General features: G+C 53.6%; 1 protein-coding gene across 2 annotated transcripts in view; it reads right to left on the reverse strand.

The window, feature by feature from the left end:
- Nucleotides 1–22,533, reverse strand: part of PARVB (parvin beta) — a 115,747-nt gene that overhangs the window by 58,500 nt on the left and 34,714 nt on the right. The window lies entirely within an intron of this gene.

Below are 22,533 nucleotides of genomic sequence, written 5' to 3' on the forward strand. Positions count from 1 at the left end.
GACTCCAGGCTCCAGCCCCCACCCAGTGGGTGCAGAGGGCGCTGGGCACCTTTCCAGCCCTGGCTGAGAACTGCTGGGTCCGACCACACGCCACAAAATCAGCCTCTTCCTCGGTGAGCTCCAGTGACAAGTGCCCAGCCTTCCTTCTCCTCTTTTTTTCTTTTTTTTTTTTTAAATCGTAATTGAATTACAACGTTGTGTTAGTTTCAAGGCCTTCTCCTCTGTAATGCAACGTCCTCAGAGGTGGAAACCTACTTCCTCTTTCAATACTGCAGTCACCTCGAACCTTGAATATCTCCAATTCCGGGACCTGAGGGTACAGGGGACAGAGTAGCAAGGGGACAGGACGTGATGGCTTTGGGACAGGCAGGCCAGGGTGACCCAACCCCAGGCACGTCTGGCAACCTCTCTGCCTGTTTTCTCAAAACGTCGGGTCCCCTGGAAGGACTTAACGAAACGATGAACATCAGGTTCTGAGGCCGGAGCTGGGCACACGGTGGGCTCCCTGGATTCAGCCATAGACCCAGCTTTGGGGACAAGCCACCCTCTGTCCCTCATCACAAGGAACACGGTAGTGGGGCCCAGGACGTTGGGTTCTAACATCAGGAAGGTCCTGATATAAGACTGTGAAAAAATGGGCTGTCTTGCACACCCACATCCTACAGCAGCAATGACTTACACGATTCACAGACAAAAGGTGGAAACAGCCCAAGCATCCACTGATGGATGAACGGATAAACTAATATGGTCCATACACACAATGGAATGTTATTCACCCATAAAAAGGAAGGGAATTCTGACACATACTACCACGTGGATGAATCCTGAGGACAGTATACTAAGTGAAATAAGCCAGACACAAAACGGCAAACCCTGTATGATTCCACTTACAGGAGGTCCCTACGGTCAAATTCACAGCGACAGAAAGTAGAATGGTGGGTGTCAGGGGCTGAAAATAGGGGAAAATGATGGGGAGTCAGTGTTTAATGGGGACAGAGCTTCAGTTTGGGAAGATGAAAAAGTTCTGGAGATGGAGGGTGGTGATGGCCACACAACAACGTGAATGAACTGAATCCCACGGAACAGTACACTTAAAAAGGGTTAAAATGGTACATTTTATGTTATGTATATTTTACCACAATTTAAAAGACGAGGGAAGAAAAAATGGACCCCTCCCAACAATACTCCAGTCTGGAGGCCAGCCCTGCACCTGGAGACAGACACAGTCTCCCTGCCGCCCCACATCCCAGGAGCAGACCCCACGCACAGCCATCTTTTATCCCCAAATCCTTAGCTTAACTCTGTGCAAGAAGCAGACACGTGTTAAACACCTTCACGAGCAAATGACTCGGAGACGCACCCCGCCTGGCCCCGCTCCCCATTCCAAAGATCCCCTCCGGTCACTCAGTCCTGCTGAGAAAACAGACCAAATTTCAGCAATTATTTTTACTACAAAACAAGTTACAAAGAGTCTTCTAACCAGCAAAGGGCTTTCCAAGGCAGAAAAGGGAAGGAGGAAAAGGGGATTTTTCACAAAAGTTCTCGCATATTCAAGAGGCACGTACGTGAACTGTGCAAGGGGGTGGGTGCGGCAGCTGTGGGCTCCTCACTCTGGTTTCCTGGGCCAGCGTCACAGAAGGAGGACAGAAAGGCCAGGGAGGTCCCTTCGGGTCAAGGCCGTCTGCCATGGTTACGTTCACGGCCGAGGAAGAACAAAAGACCCTGGTTTCACATGAGTGGAGGGTCGCACAGGTGGGCTTCAGGGCACAGGTGAGCCACGCAGGTGCGTCCTTACTGTGAGCCCGTAGCTCCTCCCAGGAGCCCCAGAGCTGCCACGCGGGTCATCCGCTGGCCTGGACACGGGCCGTGGGCCAGAACAACTGGTGGCAGATGGGGGTGCGGGGTGCAGAGATGAAGACATGCTTCCAGGAGCCCTGCTGCCTGGCCTCAAAAACAGGGAGCGGGGAGGAGAACAGGAACGACATTTTCAAAGCAGAGAAACTGGGTCACATGAAAACAGAGAAATTTCCACACCGCCCTTGCAACATCAAAGATAACATTAAACAGGGCCTAGGATCTCTCGGCTTTAATAGATGAGAAATGCTCGCACAGACCCACCCAGACGGCACATTCCACAGGCCTGTTAAGCATAAAGCCCGGAGGAAAACAAGGAGGGTCTGTGGCCACGAGCCCAGGGTTCGGATCTCTCTGTGCCACGTGAGGGCATGCGGCCTCCAGCAAGTCCCTTCACCTTGTTCAGCCTCAGTTTCACCGTCTGGAACGTGGGGGTGGCAGCGGTACCTACTTCACAGGGGCTTCTGAGGAATAAGTGAAGTTCATCCCAGGGAAGACCAGGGAAGGCTTCCTAGAGGAAGCAGTAATTGAACTTGGCCTTGAAAGAAGGCAAGAATCCCGGAAAAAGGGACTTTGGGACTCCATGCAAAGCCTGTGGGTGACTGATCACAGCTGGGATTCCGGAAGCCCTCTGTGGCGGCCACGTCCATGCTGAACCACAGCGGGGTCCAGTGAGGCCTCTTCGGAGCTCTGCTATTGTTCACGGCCTGGGTTCCCTGAGGGACACGGCCCCTTCACTGAGGAGCCTTCAGCTGAAATCTGATTATGGTCTTCTGAGGGTCAGTCCAGGGTCTGGAAGGAGGGGCTCCGCTTGGACCACAGCTTCTCCCCGAGGACCGCACTCTGCCAGGTCAGTGGCTTTTCCCTAATCCCAGGAATGTCTTGGTTTTGAAAGTACTCGTCCATTTGCCAGAAAGTCAGACACTTCAATGACTGGAAATTCTGACTATCCTGTGTCACAGAGAAAGATCCAGGGGCACCTGGTGTGCACGGCGGGTGTGCGTGTTCAAAGGACCTGGGGCTCGATGTGCTGGGGCCGAGGATTCATCATGGTCCTAAGCGTCTGCCCTTGTCCACCCTAAACCCAACAGCCAACGTGTTCCCAAGGCACCCAGGTTCACCTTCCCGCGGTGACACTCTGGGCCGTGGGCCACAAGGGGACATGGGGGTGGGGAAGTGCCGGGAGGGAGAGAGGCTGGAGGAGACCCAGGGAGAGCATGTGACAGCTCCAGTGCCCCTCTGGGGACAGCCACGCCTCGCTCAGCCCCGGGGCGCAGAGTGGGCTACGCAGACCGCGGCTGCCAGATCTCAGGAGCTTTCCAAAAATGCTGGAAATTTTGGGTTTTGTGTAGAATCCCCCAATTTATAAATGTGAGCAAGTAATTCAAATTCTGCAGGCCAGCCAGGGGCCACCGGTTTACAACCCCAGGTCGCAGTAAAAGTCTAACCCACGTCCCTGCCTGTCAGTGGGAGAGGGCCACTAGCATTTCCTGAGCACCTACTACGTGCCCAGCACCTTCTCTGTCTTCTGTTCATCTAATCTCCTAACAAGTCTGTGAGGGAGTGGCTGGTCCCGGCTTGGTCAATGCTGGGCCAGCGTCTATCAGACGTGAAGGCATCTGATATACACCAACCATGAGTCCCAGAGTCAGGACTGAACCCAGTTCAACCTGGTCTTCACTCGCTATGTTCAGCTGAGTCCTACCCACCTTCAAGCCTCAGCTTGCTGGCCGCCTCTTCCAGGAAGCCACCCTGGGTGCTCCCCTCCCATCCCAGGCTCCCCTCTGCCCAGCTCACATCATGCAGTCAGCCCTGTAACTACCTCTTTCCTGGACTGCCTGCCCACACCAGTGCTAACTCAGCTCCTGCACATAGTAGGTCTTTATATCTGAGGGGCAGCACGATGAAGGGCTTAGAAACTGGGAGCCAGTCTGCTGGTTTCAGATCCCAGCTCAGCCACTGACAAGCTGGGTGATCCTGGGCAAGCTACGTATTTGCTCTGTGCCTCAGCTTCCATCTGTGAAATGGGGCCTGATACACCCCAAACACACAGAACAATGTCTGGCGTGCGGTACTCGCTCAGTAAGCGTCAGCTTCCAGCTTCTGCCGAACAGAAGGAGACGCACGTGTTTCCAAAGCCCGTTCTCTTTCCATCACTCCACCCAGAGACCGGGCAAGGTTTGAAAAACACACCACCTCTCCTGATTGGAATGACAAGCGCATAAAAAGGAGGAAAGAGAATCAAAATCTAAAACCTCAAACGTCTCACAAACAGCCTGCCACTTATACCCCAGGCCGAGCGCAAAGGTTCCATCCTTGATTTTTTTTTTTAAATCTTTTTCTTTGTATGGGTTTCGCTTATTTATTTATTTATGCCCAGGCTCCTTCCCCCTCAAAAAAAGGCTTTTAGACAGTTTTCTTTTTTCTTTTTACATTATTAGGAAAACACAACTCTGAAAGCAGGCTGCTTTAAAAGAGCAAGGCTACCCGCAAGGGAAAGCACAGATCGGAAAACACAAAGGCTTCTCTCTCCATGAGGGGTGCCAGGGCAGGAGGGGGGGAATCACCACGCACCCCCTGCAAAGATGGGGTGCGGAAAGCTACCTGTGGCTCACCTGCGGGGGGTTCGGCGAGGATAAAAAGACCCCATGCTGGGTGAGACACGGCCCTTGGAGGCTGAAGCAGTGACAACTCCAGAGAAAACCCCAACAAAAACTGCCGCGCTGTCCCTACCCAGCTCCACAGCTAAAAGAAGAACTTGGCAATGGCAGGAAAGCTGCCTCAGTTTTGGACACTTAACCAGCCCTTTTCAAGACGTACCCACTTCCAGCTACAACTGATCCTACTCAAAGAAATGGAGTGGTCCTCAGAGCTGCCAGGAAAAATAAAGGAGGATAAAGGAAGGAGTGTCCCCACGTGAGTTCACGGCCCCCAGACCCCTGCCCCCTACCACCACCCCGCCCCGGGCTGGGGAGGGGGAGTTGGGATCAACTCCATGTGTGCAAGAAGGACCTGACAAAATCTCTGCTAAATGAGGCTTTCCAGGCTTCCCCAGGGAGGGAGAGCTTTCTATGAATCTCCACCACCCATCTGCACTCAGAGGGATCGCATCTTTGCAGAAGTCACAATTTATCAGAATAACTAAATTCATCAGCCACAAAGGTCTTCTCAACAGAGCAGTTCTTCTAAAAATAAACCAAATTGTACTTCATGTAAAGATCTCACAGCTCAGTGGAGTGAAAATAGGGCCCAAATAAGATCTCAACAAGAACAATGATATCCACAGACCGGACAGCCGTGGGGTGATGCTGTAGGACAACCCTTCCTGACATCCAAAGACAAGGTGATCAAACGACCTACTAATCACAATTCAAACGCATCATCCTTGTAAAGGCCTTGAGATGCGAGGCCCGGCCCTTCCCAGGAGGTCAAGACTCCAGGCTCCATCTCCCAGATTCCTGGGATTGCAGTGGATAGATGACCGCATCCTGCCCGGGGTAAAAGGCAGGGAGGGCTAACCGCCCCGGAGACAGCAGCTGCCCTTCCTGACTGGGATGTGGGCAAAGAGTGAAATTACTTTCAGTGAACCATGTAGCAAAACATACACGAAAGAGCCTCTTAACCTTTAAAGTGGCAGATCTGGTATGTTTTTACTGAGGAAGAGATTCTGGCCTTGCCATGGGGATGCCAGCCCATAGTAATGAGCTCGCTATATTTATGTACGTTTAACTCGCTGTAATTTCTCGGCGGAAGATGAGATTCTGAACTGCTCTGACAAGACCATGGGAATAAGAAAACACCATGACTGTGAAGATCACTCAGCCTGAACATCTGATTTATGGTGTTTGCTCTGCTGGGCCACGAGATTCCATGCCATTTCTTGAGATGAAATAAGTTGAGAGGCTAAAATAAATATGTGAGCATTTCAATAAGGCAAAACGCAAAGGAGGTCAACAGGCGTTAACTGACCCCACATCATGAGCTGACAGCTAAAGATCTGTCCTGTTCAGGCAGCAGCAAGCCTCGGGTTTTACAGGATGCCGATCTAATGAACACTGATAAAGGCCAACAGAGCCGGCCCTGGTGCTGGGGGAGTCTGGCACAGGGTGCAGACATATGGAAGGAGGTGTCCTGACCACTTCCACCCAACAGCCTGGCCTGGCCCCTGGCACAGAGAAGGCTCTTGAGGAACAAATGTACAATTAATTAAGTGCAATACATGTGATGGTGTTGACTTTTTTTTTTTTGGCTGTGCCACACGGCATACGGCATCTTAGTTCCCCAACCAGGGATTGAACCCATGCCCCCTACAGTGGAAGCGCAGAGTCTTAACCACTGGACCACCAGGGAAGTCCCGGTGTTGACTTTTAAAAAGCAGGTTTCAAATAATACAGCAGGATATTTATGTAAAATACAGAATCAGAAAACTCAAAACTGGGAATTCCGTGACAGTCCAGTGATTACAACTCTGAGCTTCCACTGCAGGGGACACAGGTTGGATCCCTGGTCGGGGAACAAAGATCCTGTAATGCCTTGCGGCACAGCCAAAAAACAAACAAATAAATACTTTTTAAAAAAAATAAAACTGAGAACTATGTATTTTTATGTGTACACAACTAAATTCAAAGAAAAAGGAATGAAAGGATGTGCTCCAACATGACAAGAGTAGTATCACCTCTGGGGGGATGAGTGACGGAAGGAAAGGAGGAGATTGGGAAGGCTTTGTCATGACTGTGTTCATATGTTACTTGTGAAAATTAAAATAAAGTTAAAAGAATAGACAACAAATAGATGCTCTACAGCAGGGACCCAAGGGAGGTGACAGCCAGTTCTACAGGGAAGGAGACCAGAGGGGGCAGCAGGTGAGGCTGCCTGTGGAGCTGAGCCTGTCCTGAGGCGCTCAGCCCCTGGGTAGGTTTCTAAAGGCAGAGACGCAGGACTCAGAGCCCAGGCCGTGAGCCATCCAGGTCTGATGGTCCCTATCTGCCTTAGGTGAAGCCTTGGCCTGGAAGCCTCAGACCCTGGGCTTCCTTGCGGGAGGATCTGCAGGGAGAGAGACCGTGTGTCTGCTGCAGAGATCCCAGAGGAAGTCACAGAGAGCCACACGGGCCACGCCCGAAGCAGTGAGTTTGCGGCGTGGAGTCACTGATCTCCCCCAGGCAATTCCATCCTCACCTCCAAGTTCAGGAAAACCGCTGCTTCTGAATGCAACGGGCATCCACACAGCGCAGAACCTAGGAACCGCCTCTCCTCCGGATCATTTTAGCCCATCCGTGCTTCTACTGAGCAGGTCAATCCGTAGCATCTGTCTCAGGTGACGCTGAGGCAGTGCAGTGCCGCCTGGGTGTGCCTGGGGAAGTTGTGTGAGGGGAGCTGAGGGCCCCGCGTCCTCGGGGAACCCAGCACGGGAGACCTGTAGGGTAGGAAAGGACCAGCTCTGGGACAGCACCCAGGAGCGACCCCGTCACCATGGGGACAGCCCTGTCATCTCCCCTCCCATCACCGGCGGGAACCAGCCTGGGAGCCTTGGCTAACCATTCACCCTCCTAAACGCTCAGCCCAGACTCCAAACGTCAAAGCACTCAGGCTCCCGGGGGCTAACGGGCGGGTTCTTACCCAGCAGGTCTGGGGAGGGACCAAGATGCAGCATCGTTATCCAGCCCCCAGGTGACGTTACTGATGCTGGTCCACAGACCACACCTGAGTAGCAAGAACTTAGAGGACATTCCCACACCCCTCTGCTCCTGAAACCCAAGCTGGTAAGCGACCCTGTGTTCCTTTTAGAGATCGACACAGGGGCCACGTTTCAACAACTCCCAACCTGGCCAGCACCCGCCGCAGTTCCGGTATTCAAGAAAGAAGGACTGGGCGCCCACCTCACACGCTATCACGCTAAGCTCCCACGACAGGTGAGGTCTTCCCTAAAAGACTGAGTCACACCCGAGCCGGCCCAGCTGGTCAGGGATGGCTCCAACCCACTTGAGGCCTGCGGTACCCCAAAACTACATAATCTCTCAGCTTTCGGTGGGATCAAAGGAAAGCACAGACCATTTCCTGCCTGTGGGGAGAATCCAGAATTTCATTCTTTCTCCGTGAATCCCTGTTATCACTCTTGAGCCAAATGCAGAGCTGCCCTCTCGGCAGTAATAATAAGTGCGTTCACTGGACACCCTGGCTTCTCCCAAGACCCTCTAGTTTAAAGGGCTGGTTCCCACGTCCCAGCAGAATGGGTTCAACAGCAGAAATGGCTCTGGGATGCAGGGGAGGCTTGGGCTTTTCCCGGCAGCACTGCCAGCCTCAGGGGACACAGTGACAACCTAAAGGGAAAGAGAAGATGGGAGAGGGAACCACACATCACAGCCCCGACCACGCAAAACAACTCACGCAAAATGATAACTCGATTCTAGGACCAACACGTGCGCAAGTGCAAAGAGGAAAAAGGCAAGGACCAAGATGCTAGACCTAGGACCAGCCTCTGCAGATTTTGCATCTCGTGTCCTGTCCTTAGGGCAACCAGGGGATCTCTCACCAGGACAGCCAGTCGGCCTCCCGCAGACTCTGCCGTGGCCTCTTCTCACCCCGAGCCAGCCTCTCCCCTTCTGCAGGTGACCAACTGGACTCTGCTGTCCCTCCTCCCAGCATCCATGCGCCCTTCCTCTGGTCAAACAGGACTCAGCATCCCAGACCTCAGCCAGTGGGCACACTGCGCTCTCCAGAATACAGTCAGGGATGGGCCTGGCCCAATTAGAGCCAACAGAACAAGGAGAGTTTCCTAGGAATGCAGAATGACAGGCTTTCCCTCTGGCCTTGACCCAGAAAGGATGCAGGTGGAAGCTGCCCCATCGTCTTACCAGCACACAAAACCTGGAAATGAACGCACTGGGTCCACAGAGCTAAGAGGACAGAGTTTAGCCGAGCCAGCTGTCTGCTGGATCAAGCCTTACCTGAGGCTGGCCACCTCTGGACCTTTCTGTCAAATGAACCAATGAATGCCATTTTGTTCTTAATCCACTTTGAGTTGGGTTTTCTGTCATTTGCAGACTGAGTGTCGGGCTGTCACTCCCTGGTATAGAGCACCCCAGAGCTCCTACCGGCTCCAGGGTAAAACCCAAACCCCTCAAAGGGGTACCTGAAGACTTCTGATGAACAAGCCCCACCTCTCATCCACCCAGATGCAGCTCCCACGCTTCTGCATCACCTTTCAACGAGGCCATTCCTTTGCCCCCACTATCCCCACCACCTGAAATGCCCTTTTCATTATATCTAGCCAATTCCACCCATTCCCCAAGATTCTTCATTAAAGCGTTCTCTGTAACCCCACCCCCTGGGCAGCATGAGGGCCCTTCCTCTGGGTTCCCACAGCTCCCTGTGCACGTGACAGCTACAAACCCTTATCCCCCGACAGGAAGTGGTGGGGTGTGCCCTCCGCCCCGCCCCCGCCGAGTGGCCAAACGCTGATCAAAACCCAGCTCGTGACAAGCATCCGACAAACATTCACAGAATGAATAAATGACTGTAAATGCGTTTACGTAGGCAAAATGGAGCCGAAGAGAGAATTTAGGTAAGAGACACAAAGTCAGAAGTACTGGGAACAGGCCGTTCTTGCAAAACATTCCACCTCCAGCCACTCGGGTGGAAAAAGAGCATTTCCATTAAGGCTTACGTTAGCCTGGCAGTCGTGGGTCACCAAGAACCCAATTACTGCAATGGGGCCGTGCGGAGGGCGAGGCCTCGAGAGGAAGGACTCTGCAATCAGGGACTTACCGGGACAGGCCGCCTCTGGGGCAACATTCCCAAGCCTCGCTCGCCCACTGGAGCGAGTTCCTGCCGGCCAAGGGCGGGGTGGCGGGGGGGCACCAGGAAGGAAGCGGTCCCCCCCGTTCCCGGACACTGGGTCTTCCGAATACCAAAGGCTGCTTAGGTCTAAGTATGGAAAAGGCTGGGGCTCAGAAGCCAATGTTAAACAGGTGGTTCCCTCCGAGCAGAAGCGGTCCTTTTCCTCCCCTTTGCTCTGCGTGATCAGAAAAATGTGAGAACCACAGAAAAACGAATTGTCTGTGGGAAGGAGAACAGGAAGAAAGACTTCTAGGTGATCCTTCAATGTCAGGTTTACCAAATAAACCACCCGGCGGGCAGAAACCAGGACACCGGAGGAGCCCCGGGCTTCTTGCTCAAAAAAGAATGGCTGATCCTTCAGGGACGAGTGATGATTTGGTCGGTTTTTCAGACGGAAAGCAAGTGGGTCAACTTCTTCAGGTCACCTCTCAGAATGCAACAGGTGGTGGAAAGAATCCCTCGGGGGCCTGAGACGGGATGGATCTGCGGACGGCCAGGTGTCTGCTCCTAGTCTCACCCTCCTCCGATCCATCCCCCACAGTCTCTCCAGACTTCGTCCCCAGAACGCAGGCCGTGGGGTCACTCCTCTGCCCATGGGCTGTCCTGACACTCCACCACTCCCAAAACAAAACCCACAAGGGTTCCCCCCGCATCGCACCCCCTCCTCCAGTGCAGAGCTCAGGGCCAGGCTCGGTCACCCCTCCGGGTCTTTGCCAGCCTGTGCCCCCTCCAGGAGCTCCATGTCCAGAGCCTGAGCCTGGAGGCAAAGCCCACTGCAAACGTCCCCTCTTCCGTGGCCCTGTCCCTCCTCCAAACCCCTGGCCCAGGGTCGCGGACGGTGCAGACAGAATAGCAGAGAAGGGGAGGTTTTGGAGGACTATTACATAACATCCTGTGACCTTGGGCTTTAAGTCCTTCCGTCTTTCACCATCGCTCCTCTGCAGAGGGGTTAGAACCAGACCTGTCGTCGTGACGACTAACTAAACAAGAAGGTGCATCAAGCAGCAGTCACGTGGTAAATGCTGGGTCTCTCCCTTCTTGTCCCACCACCCGCACCTGCGCTGGGTAACCGGAGGCGCTTGGTGTCCCCGAGTCACCCACTCGACAAGTTTGCAGGCGCACCAGGCACACGCCAGCTGCAAGGTCAGACAGCCCCTGAGCTCCTGGGTTTACCAATCTAGCAGATGTGCGGATATCTCACTGCTAGATTATAAACTCCCAGAAGGGGACTTCCCTGCAGGGGATGCGGGTTTGATCCCTGGTCAGGGAACTAAGATCCCACATGCCGCGGGGTAACTAAGCCCGTGCGCCACCACTACTGAGCTCGTGTGCCTCAGCTAGAGGGCCTGAGCACCACAGACTACAGAGCCCACGCGCTCTGCAACCCATGCGCCACAACTAGAGAAAACCTGCATGCCACACTAGAGAGAAGCCCCTGCGCCGCAACAAAAGATCCCGCATGCCGCAACGAAAGATCCTGCATGCCATAACTAAGACCCAACGCAGCCAAAAATTAAATAAATAAATAAATAATATAATAAATCTTTTTAAAATAAATAAATAAACTCCCAGAAGGCAGAGCTCAAGTCTTATCACCCCTGTGCCCCCAGAGGTGGGCCCCGCACACAGAGGAGACCCTAGAAAAGTGTGCTCACCTGAACAGAACAGAATCAAACCAGATCCCCAAAGCCTGAGTTATCTGCCAGCGTCAAGGGTGAAACACCCTCGCTAATTAACTGTTTGGGATGACAAGGGGCCACGTATCCCCACGCACCAATTCTCGAAGAATCCAGACGTTGAAACACACCCCCGCCAACTGCAAACCAGGCATATCTAACCTCGAAGATCCTGAATATACAGCTCAGACATCACCACAAACATCTCGCCAGTCGCTGAACATTTAAAACAGACATGTGCATTAACCCACTCCTCTGACGAATAGCTGGACCACACTCGCGAGGCCAGTGTCCCCCGAACCCTCGGGTTTTCTCAGCCCCCTTAGCTCAGGTTCCTGGCAATCACGGCACCCTGGCCCCACTGGTCCTAACCTGATGGTGGATCCTTTGATGTGAGTGCTCTGTCCCCCGGGTTTGGGGATGGCCCACCTGTCACATGTCTACCAGTCAATCGTGCTGGTTCTAAGTGAGTAGTTGAAAGCAATTTCAGTCACTGGTCGTGAAAATCTATCATTAGTTAATGATAATGGAAAAAGAGTCTAGAAAAGGGGCATCCGCCTGCCAATGCAGGGGACGCGGGTTCGAGCCCTGGTCCGGGAAGATCCCACATGCCGTGGAGCAACTAAGCCCGTGCACCACAACTACTGAGCCTGTCTGTGCTCTAGAGCCCGCGAGCCACAACTACTGAGCCCACGTGCCACAACTACTGAAGCCCGCGTGCCTAGAGCCCGTGCTCCGCAACGAGAGAAGCCACTGCAATGAGAAGCCCGCACACCGCAACGAAGAGTAGCCCCCGCTCGCAGCAGCTAGAGAAAGACCGCGCAGCTACGAAGACCCAACACAGCCAAAGATAAATTAATAAAATTTTTTTTAAAAAAGAGTCTAGAAGAGGCAGAAGGTGGGAGCAGAGAGGGGCGCTCTGCTCCCCTCTGCTCAGAATTATCAAAAAAAAAGCCACATATGTTTTACACATAGTAGTGTGTATCTGCTAATCCCGAACTCCTAATTTATCCTCCCCTCTGCCTCTTTGGTAACCATAAGTTTGTTTTCTATGTCTGTGAATCTGTTTCTGTTTTGTAAATAAGTTCATCTGTATTATTTTTGTAGATTCCACATATAAGTGACATCATATGATATTTGTCTTTCTCTGCCTGACTTACTTCACTTAGTATGATAATCTCTAGGTCCATCCATGTTGCTGCCAATGGCCTGAAACCAACACAATATTGTAAATCAACTGTATTTCAATTAAAAAAAAAAAAAGTCACATTAATGTCTTGTGTTTGTCGGTCACGGTTCCGGCCCCTCGGAGCCGAGCCGTGTGATGTGTCCCACCCACGGGGAGATGGAAAGAAACCTCAACAGGACCAGCCCGATGAGGTTAACACCCTCACAGAGAAAAGCGCTTCATAAGAGAAAACAGAAACAGCAGTGGGGAAAATAAGCCCGGTGAAGCAAGTTGGGCTGCTTCCTGTGCCGTGAAACTCGTATTAATTAGCCTGATCGCTACTGTCTCATCGTATCCAGGCAAGCCCAAGGTGTGCTCTGCTGAGAAAATAAGAAGATTAAATCATTAAGTCATTTTAAGAAAAAGAACCGATTCTCTGTGCACCTGCGCCGAAACAAACGCTCCACCGGGAGAGAACTTGGGACCCGCAGGCGGGAAACGTCAGGAGCACGGCGCCCTCTAGCGGCCCATCTGCCCCTGCAGATGCGAGCCAGGCACGGCCTGCGAAGGTTTCATCTCAACAAGAGAATCTGCTGCAGGGCAGAGGGGTGCCTTCCAAAGGCAGGCGGCTTTGGGGGCGCTTGAAGCCACATGCCCCTGGGGCTCGTGGCTCCACCCGGAATGGATGCGACACTCAAGGGAACAAAGTACAAGGACCTTCGGGACCCACTGGGGTTCCCGGGGATGGGCCTTTGGAGGGAGGGCCCCAAAGGAGCAGGTGGAAGCCACAGGCACGTGGAGACTCCCTCCCTGCCAGCCAGGACCAAGCCGGGTTCCCCAGCCCCCCGACCCCCGGCCCCCACTGCGCCCTGTTCCATTCCATTCCTTTCCTTCCCAGCCTTACCACGTTTGAGGCCCACTTGCGTCTGTGCTACTGGATTCGTGTCCATAGTTCCGTAAGGGCAGGCAAAAGGCCTGCCTGTCTCCCCAGCTCCCTGCACAGGGCACAGCCCACAGGAAGCAGTCAGTGACACTTGGCGAGTTAATGGTGAATAAATGAATTCATAGGTGAATGAATGCATGTTGCAGAACTCTAACATTCCTTTCTGGTGTTTCTTTTTGGAACTCATAAGAGCTATTTTCTACTTCTTTGGGGGCCTCTATGGTAGGCTGAATAATGTCCCCTGTCTCCCAAAGATGTCCACGTCCTAATCCCTGGAAACTGTGACCTTACAAACAAAAGGGACTTTGCTGATGTGATCAAGTGAAGGATCTTGCGATGGGAGACGATCCTGGATTATCTGGGTGGACCCAGTGTCATCACAAAGGTCCTTACAAAAGGGATGCAGGTGGGTCAGGGTGAGAAAAAGGCAACGTGACAACACAAGCAGAGAGAGATTGGAAGATGCAGGGCTGCTGGCTTTGAAGATGGAGGAGCCTCTAGAAGCTGGAAAAGACAAGGAAAAGGATCCTCCCCCGCAGCCTCCCGAAGGAGCGTAGCCCAGCCGACACCTGGATTTTAGGACTTAGGACCCCCAGAGCTATAAGATAGTAAGTCTGTGCTGTTTTAAGCCACTACATCTGTGGTAATTTCTTACAGCAGCCGTGGGAAACTCACGCAGCTTTGAGGCAGCCCCAGCGACTCTATGTCGTTTCAAAAGGCCCAGAACATTCTTTGGCTGCACCTGCTTTACTAAGCACCTGCTCCGCACAAGGCACAGGCTAAGCTCCGAGGGCACAACCGTTACTGAAACAGGCACGGCCTCGGTCCCACGAGCAGCACAAAGAACGCATCTGATTAACACCGAGGATGAAAACACAACTGTCCCCACGTGTCACTCACGTGACAGTGAAGCCGAGGAGGTTGGCTGCTTAATGGCGAATCCACTAAAATGTACTCACTTAGGTGCAAAAAGAGCAGGACAGCCTCACGATCGGCAAGATCTGAAGTCGCTTCTCCACCAGTGGCTTCTCAGCCCAGCGGCCTCAGGCGAAGGCTGAGTCGGGGGCGGGGGGGGTCAGACCCCCACCACGCTCCTCCTCGGCCTGGAGTAGCCAGGGACGTGCTAATGGCGTGACCTCTTCAACCACAACTGTGCTCCACAACCCCTCCCAGCCCTGGACCTCTGTGTGTCCTCTTTGTCCCGGGAACACCTGGCTTCTCCATCCTGCCAACGTCCTTCCAGGAATCAACCCACCAGGTCCTCAGGTAGCAGACTGGTCATTTTCGAATGCTTGCAGGGTCCACGAGCTCATGCGCCTGGTCATCATTCAAGTCACTAAAAACAGTAAATACCAGCCCAGATGTCAAGAGTCATCGCCAGGGCTCTGGACCCGGGCAGGCCCGTCTACAGTACACCTGGCGTGGGGAGCACGTTAGCAAACCAACGGAGAAAAGGATGCTCATCGCAGGAAATCAATTGCCGTTTGCTGCGTCCAGATACCTCCCTCCCTTCTCCCACGTGTGCCCCGACACGAGAACGCGGGCCAGGGAAAGAGGCGGGACTCACTCGGTAGTGAGGATCCAGGTCTAACTACCCATCTGGGTGTGTGACCTTGAGCAAGTTCGCTTCTCCCAGGGTTGGATTTGCCATCAGTCAAAATGGGGACACCACCTTAAGGGAGGGCTTCTCTGGAAGGAGGGGAGAGACCTCCTGCCAACCATGTTTGACAGCTTCGCCTCTGAAGGATGCAAGCAGGACTTGCAGGGCGTAAGGCCAGGACCAGGGCCCGAGCCTGGGACTCCAATCCAGTGCTCCCACCACGCAGCTCTGCACGACGGCCCCCGACTTTCAAGGACACTGCTGTTTGTACTTACGTCACAACTAACGGCCTAACAAGGCCAGGTATCTTTTCACCACCCGTCAAACAACGGCTTCCCCAGCTGTAAAGTTTAACTACCTGCCCATATTATCTCTGACTTTTAAAGTTGTGAGCAGACCACCTTCCTATCAACGCAAAGAAGCAAGGAAGCCCTGCAGTTCCCCAAACACCTGGGCAAGTTTGTGGCCCCCAGGTGTCCACCTGACGCCTCCCTTCTCATCCCCCAGGAGGACCCCCGCCAGGCCTCGCGAGCCGACTGCAACCTTCTGTGGGTTGCCCCGGCACTGTGGGAGCAGGCAGGTCTGGAAGAGCTCACCATGCGTCATAGGGTGAACTGTATTCCCCAGAAAGACACGTCGAAGTCCTAACTCCTGGTGCCTGTGAACGTGGCCCTATTTGGAAATAGGGTCTTTGCAGATGTGATCAGGTTGAGATGAGGTCATTAGAGTGGTCACACTAATGACTGGCATCCTTAAAAGAAGAGGGAGGGAAGACGGCCACGTGGAGACAGAGGCCGAGACGGGAGTGGTGCGGCCACGAGCCAAGGAGCGCCCGGGAGCTGGAAGAGGCGGGCAGCATTCCCCCTGGGAGCCTCCAGAGAAACCACAACCCTGCCGACACCTTGATTTTGGACTTCCGGCCTCCAGACAGTGAGAATACATTTCTGGGGCATCCCTGGCCGTCCAGAGGTTAAGACTCCGCGCTTCCATTGCCGAGGACCCGGGTTCAATCCCTGGTCGGGGAACTAAGATCCCACAAGCCGCGTGGTGCAGCAAAACGAACGAACAAACAAACAGTACAAGAGAATACATCTCTGCGGTGGAAGCCACCCCATCTCTGCGCTTTGTTCCAGCGGCCCCAGGACACTAAGACCCCAGGCTGCTCCAGGAGGGCACCTGGCCGCACAGGACAGTGGCACTCAGCACGGCGTCGTATCACAACCATCACAGACAGTGACAGGCCCGGCACGGCGGCCAGGCCACCCACGAGCCACCCACGAAGGCACCGGAGACGGAGGGGAGGGAGAGGGCCGTGATGCGTTGACCTGCGTCCCGTGGGACCGACAGGTCTGTGGGCGCTCCTGACCCGTGTCTTCCCCTGAAACGGGGCAGGCACCTGTGGCTGTTCCACCTCACGGGCGGCACACACCGTGGGGATTTAAGGGCATGTGCACGGACCACCGAGCAAACGTGTGTTCTGACCAGGCCTCCGGCCAGTGTGGGATTCACTGACCCCTCCCTCCCGCGTGGAGCCAGTCCCACAGGGCGAGGTCCCTGCGTCCAAGACGTATCCCGGGCACCACTGCGTGTGGCCCTGAGCACTCGGAGGGCACCTCTGTGTCTCACCAGCCCCCCAGGGTCTCCAGGCCTGAACGAGGTGAACACAGGGCATTTCTGGGCAGACGGGCTGGGTGGGCTCCGGGCAGGCTCACAGGGTGAGGACTGCGGATCGGTGGCAGCGTCTACAAGGACAGGGGTCCTCCTGACTCAGCTGCGTGGAGGCCATTCCTCCAGGGAGGCTCAGCACCCTCGCCCCTCCGCCCCCGCTCCCTCCACAGCGCCCTCTGCAGGCTCTGCCCTCCGGGCCTCAAGGCTCCAACCTCAGGGAGTCTGGGCTCCCACCTAGGCTCAACCTCGCATCCCAGTTCAGCACAGCCCGCCCTGCACACCTGCCAGAAGGGCAGCAGGTTGTTCAGGAGTTAGAGGTGAAGGACAAAGAAAGAGTGCTCCATCCAGACAATGGAATATTCTCCAGCACGAAACAGAAATGAGCTATCAAGCCACGGAAGGACATGGAGGGACCCAAATGCGTACTACCAAGCGAAGAAGCGAATCTGAGAAGGCTACATCCTGTGTGATTCCAACTCCACGACACTCTAGAAAAGGGAAAACCATGAGGACAGTAAGATCAGGGGTCGCCAGGGACTGGGGGAGGGAGGGATGAATAGGGAGAACACAGAGGATTTTTAGGGCAGTGAATACAATACACCCTGTATGTTACTGTAAGGGTGGATACCTGCCTGACATTATACATTTGTCCAAACCCACAGAATGTACAACACCAAGAATGAACCCTAATGTCAGCTATGGACTTTGGGTGACACTGACGTGTCAGTGTAGGTTCACTGATTGCAACAAGTGCACCACTCTTCTGGGGGCAGGGAGAATCGGGGAGGCTGTGTACAGGCGGGGCGGGGAGGTATATGGGAAATCGCCACCCTCTGCTCAATATTGCTGGGAACCTCCTAAAACCGATCTAAGAAGTAAAGTTTCTTTAAAAAAAAAAAAAAAAGAGCAGCAGGGGACCCCTTCCGGGTCACAGCAGGTGCAGGTGTGTGTGTGTTCTGGGCCGATCTTGGGCACCCAGGTACCGAGGGCCCTGGACAAAATGGTCAGCGGTCGCCGGGAGTCCTCCCTTCCCTTGATCCCCTACTCCTGGGGTGGGAGGTCAGGCGGGGTTCTGGCGGAGGTCCTAAGGACACTATCCATGGAGACGGTCTCCTTCCAGCTCCGTGGTTCTCAGCCAGGGACAGTTTTGCCCTCCAGGGACGTGTGGCAGAGTCTGGGGACACTGGAGGCAACCACGTCCGGAAGCAGGGGGTGCTACTGGCATCTGGTGTGTAGAGGCCAGGGCTGCTGCTCGACGCCCTGCCGTGTCCGCCACCACCCCCCCCCCCCCCCGCCCCCTGGGGAATCATCCAGGGCAAAACGTGCAGGGTGCTGAGGCGGAGAAACCCTGCTGGGCCCGACTCGGGAGCCCAGAGGCCGGACAGCCAAGGGCTCCCGACACTGCACAGCCGTGTGGCCCCCACAGGCAGTCCGGCACCTTCCTCAGCACCTTCACACAGGTCGGACTCCCACAGCACCACGGCCTTACGCTCCCCACCTCCTGGGGTCAGCATGCGGCTTAAACCCCATCCCGCTGTCCTGGCTCCGCAAACCGTTAAGTGCCAGCTGAGTACAGCACGAGCAGCCTTCAGCCTCAGAACCAAGGTTGGGCAGGGTCCCTGTCTCCAGAGCCTCCAGCCCCCAGGGAGCCCACAGGGTGGGTCTCCTTGGCACAGAGGGCAGCCTGGACTCCTCCATCCCTCCGCTTTCTGGCCTGGTATGGACACGACATGGGGACCCGAGGGCAGGGGTGAGCCCCGCAGCCGTGTCCACCCGCCTTTGTTATCTGCTCTGTGCCAGCCACTGGCAGACAGTAATCGCCCACACACCCTTGCGAGCCCGGCCGGGGGGCTGCAGCAGGCGGCTGGGAGGCACGGGGACCAGGCGGTGAGCGACGCTCCCCCAACCTGCACCCCCTTCCTTCCTAGGGAGCCAGGTGCTAGCAGGGGTCCTCGCTGTTCTGCACCACAGGCCAGGACCAGCCCGCCCTGGTCCTCGATCCCTGGGGTTGCAGGCAGCTCAGCCGTTTGCCTGAGGCCCTGGCCTCCCACCTCTGGTTGCCCTGGCAACTGGGCACCCTCCCTCCCAAGGAAGCCACAGGCTCTGGCAGGGTGAGAGCTCTGGACACTGGTGACAGCTGGGGGTAGGCATGGACAGCCGGACCAGCCGAGTGTGAGCCAACATCCTGACTGGCCCGGACAGGTGCTGCCCGGAGGCTCCGCTGACCCGAACACAGGGTCACAGGGCTAAGGTCACAGACCTTTTTCTGTCGGCCCTGCTCCCCCAGGTCAACAGAGTGGACCACGGAGCTCAAAACTACAGGGCTTGTCCCAACGGGGCCAGGCTTCCTTTGGTCCATCTGCCGGAAGCCTCGCCCCAGCTTTGAACAACCAGCCCCTTCTCATGCTTCCGGGAGCCCTTCCGAAACGCCCACCCCAAAGTCCCCTGGGTGACTGGCACAGCACCCGACATCGTCCCTGCCCCAAAGTCATCACTCTGTTATTTTATGTTTTGATAAATTGTCTCGGGAATCCTCCTACACCGCTGGTGGGAATGTAAATTGGTGCAGCCGCTATGGAAAACAGTATGGAGGTTCCTCAAAAACCTAAAAATAGAGCTACCATATGATCCAGCAATCCCACTCCTGGGCATATATCCGGACACAACTATCATTCAAAAAGATACATGCACCCCTATGTTCATAGCAGCACTCTTCACAACAGCCAAGACACGGAAACAACCTAAGTGTCCATCGACAGATGAATGGATAAAGAAGATGTGGTATATATAGAGTGGAATACTACTCAGCCATAAAAAGGAATGAAATAATGCCATTCGCAGCAACATGGTTGGACCTAGAGATTATCATACTAAGTGAAGTAAGTCAGAAAGAGAAATGCTGGAGTTGAGTCTTAAAGGAGCCTGGCCCACAGGGCAGAGGGGGGGGGGGTGCCAGTCTCCATCCTCACATTCCCAGCAGGTAGCGGAAGTGGGTTCTTTTGCCCTGGGTCGTCCTGTAGCAGGAGGCTGGCTAACCATATAGTATCACTTATACGTGGAATCCAAAATATGACACAAATGAACTTATCTATGAAATAGAAACAGACTCACAGACACAGAAAACAGACTCGTGTTTGCCAAGGGGGAGTGGGGTGGGGGAGGGAGGGATTGTGAGTTTTGCATGGCAGTTGCAAACTATTATATATATGTATAACTGAATCGCTTTGCTGTCTAGTAGAAATTAACATGACATTGTGAATCAACTAGACTTCAATAAAATAAATTTTAAAAAATAAATAAAAAATAGTCTCCAGCTTGAACAGACAGTCCCCGAGCACAAGGTCCTTTGTCTGTACCCTCAAAGCCCAGCTCAGGGTCTGACACACAGTAGGCCTTCAACAGATGTCCTCTGAATCCCAAGTAAAATACGTATCCTAACCATACCTCCTCTCCCTCAGGGTTGTGGACTCGTGACAGAACACGTAAAATGCCAGGCACGAGCCCTCAGCATACGCTGGGCAAGTACGTTGTGAGAGTTTTGAGGACCTACTGTGTACGAGCTGGTCATCAGCATGGCTGGAGGGGAGGGAGGCGGGCCCTGAGCCTGTTCCGGACCGAAGCCTGCTGGGGCCCACCTGCTTCCTCCCTTTCAGAGGGATGTTCCCTCCCCTCCCGGGCCCCCTCTGTGCCTTCTATGAGCGATGAAGGCTTCTGTTGAAGTGTACCCCAAGTTTAAAGGAATGTCCCACTTCCCCAGCTGCATGGAAACATCTGTTTGGAGGAAATAACGGGAGGGACACACTTCGTCTCTTGGTTCCCTTTATTTGTAGTTGGTGACTGAGAGGTCAGAGAGGCAGGGGATGGGGAAAGTAGGGGCGGCTATATGAATCCACTTATTTTTTACTTTATTTTTTCCGGCTTTACTGAGATATAATTGACATATAACATTGTATTCATTTAAGGTGAACAATGTGTTGATTTGATACATTTATATATTGCAAAATGATTACCACCATAGCTAACACCTCCATCATGTCACATAATTACAATTTTCTTTTTGTGGTGTGAACATTTAAGATCTGCTCTCTTAGCAGCTTTAAGTATGTAATACAGTTAATTAACTATAATCACTGTGCTATACATTAGATCCCCAAAACTTATTAGTCTTGTAAGTGACAGTTTGTACCTTTTAGTGGCTATATTTTTAAAGCAACTATGTTTTTCAACAAAGGGCACCATACACAAATAGTTGCAAGTTTTAGGTGTTAAAATGCAAATGTAGAAGGTTATTAAATCCATTCTTTCTTTTTTTTTAACTTTTTATTTTATATTGGAGTATAGTTGATTAACAATGTTGTGTTAGGGACTTCCCTGGTGGCGCAGTGGTTAAGACTCCACGCTCCCAATGCAGGGGACCCGGGTTCGATCCCTGGTTAGGGAACTAGATCCCACATGCAAGCCGCAACTAAGAGTTCTCAGGGCACTGCTAAGGAGCTGTCGAGCCACAACTAAGACCCAGCACAAATAAGTAAATAAATATATATTTTTTAAATGTTGTGTTAGTTTCAGGTGTAAATGTAAATTTCCTCCACTCAATAAAAGAAATCTGTTTTTTTTTTTAATACACATTTTCCGGTGTAACCATGATGGGATTTGGCTCTGTCTGCGCCTGTTCATTCACTCATCCAACAACCACTCAGTGAACGTATCAGGCCTGGTGCCAGGCGGGCTGGGCAACGACTTAGACACAGGCCCTGACCCAAGGGCCTCAGGGTCCAGGACACAAATAATGGAGGAATGTGAGGATGCTGGGGACCCAGAAGGGAATGTATGACAGCCCAGGCAGGCTTCCTGGAGGAGGCAACCTTGGAGTTGAGTCTTAAAGGAGCCTGGCCCGTAGGGCAGCGAGAGAGGGTGCCAGTCTCCATCCTCACGTTCCCAGAGGGTAGGGGAAGTTGTTCTTTTGCCCTGGGTCGTCGTCCTGTAGCAGAACATTGGCTAACAAGCTGGGAAGAGAGAGGATGCTTCTGAAGTCCCTCTCAGCAAACTGCCAGCTCTTCATTCTCAAGTTCCCTTCTCTTGTCCCATTTCATGCCTAACTTGAAGTCCCCCAACCCAGAAAGGCCTGCAGGGTGGGGATGGAGACCACGGGCCCACACCAGGGAGGAAGGAAGTCTGTCTCTATCAAGGGCCTGCCCACCCCACATCTTCATATATGAGCTCACTCAGCCTCCCGGGGACAGCGGGGGACAGGGGTGCCACTACAGACCAGGGAACGGAGGCCGGACATGCAGGTGACCTGGCCCAGGAGGCAGCTAAATGCTGGCATTCCTACTGGAACCAATCTACCCAACTACAAAGTCCTCTCCACAAAATAAAGATGTGGGGAAGTCACAGACGCTTACATCTTAGAAAGTTCTTCCAGTCTTGGATCCCGTAGGCAGGTAATTAGCAGGGAGGGGGAGGGGGAGGCAGAACAAAGCAGCAGGCGGCAGTGATACAGAAGAAAGGCAGCAGCTGATTGGCTCTCCCGGTCTCGCTCTGGGCAGGCGGGGACGGCCTCAGGGGTCCTTGATGGAGCAAGTGGGCTGCCTCGGTCATTGTCATTTTACTGATTGGAAAGATAACGTCAAGGTCCCATGGGTAGTAAGGAATGGAGTTGGGATCTATCCTGCAGATCCCACTAGCAGAGCAGCCAGAATAAATACACATTCATTGACTTGAGCCCAAGCATAACTTCTGTGTCCTCATACACAGCACCACCAGCCAGGAAGGAGGGGACAAAACA

The sequence above is a fragment of the Balaenoptera acutorostrata genome, chromosome 11, assembly GCF_949987535.1.
Source record: "Balaenoptera acutorostrata chromosome 11, mBalAcu1.1, whole genome shotgun sequence".
In the NCBI taxonomy this organism is placed as follows: domain Eukaryota; kingdom Metazoa; phylum Chordata; class Mammalia; order Artiodactyla; family Balaenopteridae; genus Balaenoptera; species Balaenoptera acutorostrata.